The sequence below is a fragment of the Gastrolobium bilobum genome, unplaced genomic scaffold, assembly GCF_033153095.1.
Source record: "Gastrolobium bilobum isolate Gb01-03AN ecotype WA unplaced genomic scaffold, APGP_CSIRO_Gbil_v1 utg6455, whole genome shotgun sequence".
In the NCBI taxonomy this organism is placed as follows: Eukaryota; Viridiplantae; Streptophyta; class Magnoliopsida; order Fabales; family Fabaceae; genus Gastrolobium; species Gastrolobium bilobum.
In genome coordinates this window covers 259,124-265,269 of record NW_026898105.1, presented here as the reverse complement: position 1 = coordinate 265,269, position 6,146 = coordinate 259,124, and the positions used below count along the sequence as shown (strand labels likewise).

The 6,146-nt window shown below is 36.3% G+C and overlaps 1 non-coding gene across 1 annotated transcript; it reads right to left on the bottom strand.

The window, feature by feature from the left end:
* Positions 1-5,496: 5,496 nt before the first annotated feature.
* Positions 5,497-5,603, bottom strand: LOC133312924 (small nucleolar RNA R71). Its single transcript, XR_009751747.1, has one exon. It is a non-coding gene; the product is annotated as a small nucleolar RNA R71 (small nucleolar RNA).
* Between the last annotated feature and the right edge of the window lie 543 nt (positions 5,604-6,146).

Here is a 6,146-nt window from a genome sequence, read left to right as displayed (position 1 = left end):
TCACAAGCTTGGTATTTACCCAGATCAGATTGGAACTGATATTAGCAAGTACCAGAGGCTAGTGGGAAAACTTATCTACTTATCTCATACAAGACCAGATATCTGTTATGCAGTAGGAGTAGTGAGAAGGTTTATGCACTCTCCTAGTGAAGAACACATGAAGGCTGCCTTTAGAATTCTGAGATACTTAAAAGGATCACCTGGAAGAGGTCTTCTTTTTTCGAAAAATAAAAAAGAAGGCATAGAAGGATATATACTGATTCTGACTGGGCAGGAGATCAGACTACAAGGCAGTCTACCTCGGGTTATTTAACCTTTATTGATGGGAATCTAGTCACATGGAGGAGCAAAAAGAAAAAGGTAGTTGCCAGATCAAGTGCCGAAGCTGAGTTTAGAGGTATATCATATGGCATTTGTGAACTTCTGTGGATTAAGAATGTCCTTAAAGATTTAAAATTAGGAAATAATTGCCCTATGAATCTTTACTGTGACAATAAGGCTACCATTGAAATTGCACAAAATCCGGTTCAACATGATAGAACCAAGCATATAGAAGTTGACAGGCATTTCATAAAGGAAAAGGTGGATCAAATAATTATTAATATTCTTTACATCAAATCTGAAGATCAACTGGCAGATGGCCTAACCAAAGCAATCTCTGTTAAAGCACATGGAAGTATACTTTGCAAGTTGGACATGTTGGATATACACGCACCAACTTGAGGGGGAGTGTTGAAACAGAAAATTAAATTCAAAGTTTGAGTTTGAAATATTGTTGTAGAATCTTAACTGAGTTATTTTTAGGAAATTTGTTTCATAGCAAATAGGCTCTGAGTTGTTACAATTCTATATATTCTGATCCTAGAAATTTGTTAGTTTGTTATTATTTACTCTGTATAAATATACCTCTGAGAGAAAGATTAGAAATATGAAGAAGTATTTTAGCAGTATTGAGTTTTAACACATAAGACAATACTTCTCCCAAAGATAAGTATAAAACTCATTATATATATATATATATATATATATATATATATATATATATATATATAAACATGTGTTTTTTTTTAAATTTTTAATATTTGAATTTTAAATCATCTAATTCTTATAAACAAGTTCGGTGTTACGTTTCTCTTCAGAGTAATTTTTTCATTAAAAATACTAGTTTCTTTAGGATCCTTTGCAATTTTTGGAGAACTGCATGAAGTCGTAACCATAAAAAAAAAAAATGATTCAATGATAATTTAACAACTTTCAATGGCTAGATTTAGAACTGCATTCCATTGTAGCTTTTTAATTGAAAAAAATAAATAAAATGCATCTTAGGGCATGTTTGGTGCATAGTATAGGATAAGGCCTGATAGTATAAGACCTGATAGTATAAGGCCTAATTGTATAAAACCTGATTGAATTTTAATACTATCCAGCATTTGACACGGTATTGTATAAAATAATATATTATATAAGATAATATCATCTAGTATTTGGTAATGCACTGTATAATATTATATATGATAAAAATAAATATTTTTAATAAAAATATCCTTTAATAAAGAATTTATATAATTCTTCAAAAAATATCATATGATATTATTTTTATAAAAATTTATTGATTAGTGTGTCCAAAATATAAATTAAATTTTATAAAAATAAAAATATTCAATATTTTTGAAATTAATATGTTGAAAAATTAATTTTATTTTAATAGATTAATATTAAAATAATATATTAATTTTTGAGAATTACATTGGTCAACGATGTTAATACATCAATCTCTTATCAGGCCTTATCCCTCACCCTTAGGCCGGATTAAGTTATACATCGTTTTGATGTATTAAGAGATTATGTTGTATAAGCTTATACTATACGATGGTCACACCAAACAACTGAAAATGTCATAACGTATAGTATAAGCTTATACTATCATGCCTTATATGTCACACCAAACAGGCCCTTAGTTCTCTTTCAGAAGCTATACCATAATTAATCCACATTTTTATATATTGATCCATAATTAGCACATTTAATTGCTAATATTTGTCTTTCATCATCTAAATTTTTAATTTGTATATTTATGCACTTATTATTTATTTTAAATTTTAAAACATTTTGATTATTTAACTGATTTTTAAAAATCAATTTGATTCATGAATTAATTTTTTAAAATACAATTAAGTTCATTTCATAGTTTACTTCAATTTCATTATTCTTTTACACACACTTAATTGCGGCACAGATGACAGGTGTGCATGACAACCTTCTCGGAATCAATTCTTTTTTAATTTTTGTTTCCGGGAACAAAAATGGATAAAAAACTTGTTTGGTAAAACCAGTTTATTTTTTTGTTCCCGGGATGAACCGATTTAATTTTTGAGCTGGAGAACAGAAAAAGGAATAATTTTTTTTTTGCTTTTTTGTTCCCTAGCACAAAATGAGAAACACATGTCTTTCTCAATTACTCACCACCACCACCATTATCTCGACACGACCACCATTACCAATGTCGTCGTACCACCAATGCCGTTGTCACCACCATCATGATTCCACCGCCACCATCACCAACACTTCCACCCATCGCCACATCACCACAACCACTACCACGCTACCACCACCACCCCTATTGTTGCAGCCATTGTCGTCACCATCACCACTATGCCACTGCCGCCACCACCACTATGCCACTGCCGCCACCACCACCACCACTACTACCATCACCACCACCACCATCACCGTCGTCGCAGCCACTGCCACCGCCACCACCATGACATTACTACCATCACCACAGCCACTGAAGCCACCACTACTGCCACCGCCACTATTGCTGCAGCCACTGTCGTCACCATCACCACCATACCACCGCCACCGCCACCAACCACCACCACCATCGTCGTAGCCACTGCCATCACCACCACCACCACCGCCACCCCCATCATCGCAGCCACTTTCGTCACCACCACCACCAAGACCACCGCCACCAACTACCACCATCGTCGTCGCAATCATTGCTGTCTCCAGCACCACCATGTCATTACCACCACTGCCGTCGTCGACACCACCATCTTCGCAGCCACTGTCGTCACCACTACCACCATGTCACCTGATAAACCTTTGGTTTACCATGTTTTTAGGCTAAATTGTACAAGAATTATGTAGTAGAATGCATGGAATTCAAGGTTTTAATACATTTAAGTCATGAGCTAGGAAATTGAGCTGACGTTTTGATAATATTTGCATTTTGAAGGTAAAACCACAAGAATTGGTGCTAAAAGTGCTAAAGAAATCATGACGAAGAAGTAGCAGCTCAATACGGATAAAAGGAAACCAAAATATTATAATTCAAGGTCCAGGAAAGCACGCTCAAACGCACAAGAGGACGCTCGGGCGTTTGTAAGCAGGAAAAACAGCCAAACTGGGCACATCAGGACGCTCAAGCGCACACATGCACGCTCAAGCGCCCAAGAATACAACAATTCAGACTCGATGAGCACACTCGAGCGCCCAGTAGCACGCTCGAGCGCTCCAAGGCAGACAGCAACAACAATTTCAACAATTTGGCACGCTCAAGCGCACAACAGCACGCTTGAGCGCCCAAACACGTCCCAGACAGCAAAGATTCACCAAGATTTGCTGAGAATTAAGAAGATTTGTCCAATTATGATATGGAACTAAAACGGGAATATATCAAAGCTGATTCCTGAGAAGATTGAAGGAAGATTATAACAAGATTCAAAGCTCAAATCTCTCAACCAATCCACAAGATATTAATTGCAAAAAGGAAACAATTGGAGAATCAATTACAAATCTAATATGGATACGGCAAGAGATGCAATGAAGGATACAACCTCCAATGGCTATAAATAAAGAGCTTGGGGTCAGAACACAGACACATTTAGAAATTCATTCATCCCCATTCATACTCCAAGGAGGAATCCTGTTGCGGAGCGCTGGAACACTGAGGAACCAAGTCAACATCACACTAATGGAGGCTTGGGGTTCTCTTTTCTTTATTATTATTTTTCAATTCAGTATGCTTGAGTAGTCTTTAAAGTAGTTAAGGGTAGATGGAACCCAATTGAATCGTTATGTTTATGAATTAAATTGTCTCTGAATCCTGTTCTTTTTATAATTGAATACATTATCTGTCTTTAATGCTTTCTATTCTATGAGTTTGTTCCTTATAGAATGATTTTGGGGAATTGTATGACAATAGGGATGTTGGTGCATGAACCCTGACTTGATAATTTATCATAATCCTTGTGATCTAGGAATAGGCATAGGGTAATTATGAAATCTTGTAATTCTTGATCTTAATGCATGTTTTCTTGGGGAATAATCGGAGAATTAGAGTTCTTTCAAAATTACATAGATTTATGGTAACAAGGAATTGAGCCGTAATTAACTTAGATAGAATTGATTAGCAATATATTAAGAAACAGATTCTTGACTATTTAATTCATAACATATTAAGGATATTGGAGGAAGTCAAAACCTTAACTACGCTTGTTTTAAATTCTTAATCAAACATCATCTTCATTCATTCGTTAAATTCTGAATTTTCTTGATTGCATGCTTTTACTTGTTTTATTTTTAAGTTCTTTGAACAAATATTCTTTCAAACCCAACTTTTTATTGTCCAACTAAAACGCGATTAGCGAACTAGTGCTTGAAGATTCTGATCCTCGTGGGAACGATCTCGAACTCCGGTACACTTTATTACTTTACGACCGGTGCACTTACCGAGTCGCAACAAGTTTTTGGCGCCATTGCCGGGGATCGAATTCTTCAACATTAGAAGTAACTAATTAACTTTTAGATTGGACGTTTATTTTTCTGCACTTTAAGCATATTATAAAAACATATTCTGCATACAAAAATTCTGCATATTTTTCTGCATTCTTTTCTTTAATTTTCTGTTTTCTATTTTGCGTTTTCTATTTTTTCTGCACATCTTTTCAATCTTAGTTTATGCGAGGTACTCTTAACCTGCGAATCTTGCAGTCTGATCCTGAGATAGAAAAGACAGAGAGGAAACTTAAGAAGGACGCAAAAGCAAAGAAAGCGAAGGAAACAGAAACCTCAACTTCAACGGAACCTAAGGAGGAACCAATGGCAGAAAACAATCAACTCGCTCCAAGGACGTTGGGAGATTACATGACCCCAGCTCGAGTTCCACAGACGTCAAGCATTGTTAGACCAAACATAGAGGCTAACAACTTTGAGCTGAAGCTGGCGCTGCTGCAACTGATTCAAAAAGATCAGTTCGCTGGAGGAAGCACGGAGAACCCCTATAGTCATCTTGATAACTTCTTACTTTATTGTGATACATTAAAAGTAAATGGAGTTCCTCGTGATGTTATCTTGCTCAGGCTATTTCCATGCTAACTGAAGGATAAAGCAAGAGATTGGCTATAGTCTCTACCTGAAGGAAGCATAACCAATTGGGATGATTTAGCAAGGAAATTATTGGCCAAATTTTTCTCAGCCTCAAAGATGGCAAGACTCAAGGCGGAGATCACTGCTTTTGAACAAAAAGACAGCGAATCTTTGTATGAGGCTTGAGAACGATTCAAGGGATAACTCAGGAAGTGTCCTCAACATGGAATTGAAGCATGAGAGAAAGCAAGAATCTTTTTCCATGGGATGACATCCAACACAAGAACACTGGTGAATGCTGCTGCAGGAGGCTCCCTGAAAACAAAAACTCCAGAGGAAGCGCTGGAATTACTGGAATCTCTAGCTTCTCAGGAATTTGACAATGCCCCTGCCCCAGTTGCACAAAGGAGAGCAGGAATTATGAAGCTTGACGGCTATGATGCACTCTTAGCCCAAAATGAACAAATGCTACAAATGCACAAGAAACAACAAGAACAATTAGATGCCCTTAATAAAAATTTAATCTTTCTCAAGTTTCTTTTGTTTCTAATTCTAATATTAAATGTGGTATTTGTGAAGAGGCCCATGCAATTGAGGATTGTGAATACATAAGAGCAGCGGAAAAGCCACCAACAGAGGTCAATGGACTCTGGTATGATCAGAAGAATCAGAATCAACATCCAGGGTTGAGTTACAAATCCAACCATCAGCTCAATCCTCTCCTTCCAATGCAACCACATACCCCACAACAAAGTAACACCTCTGAGTGGGAG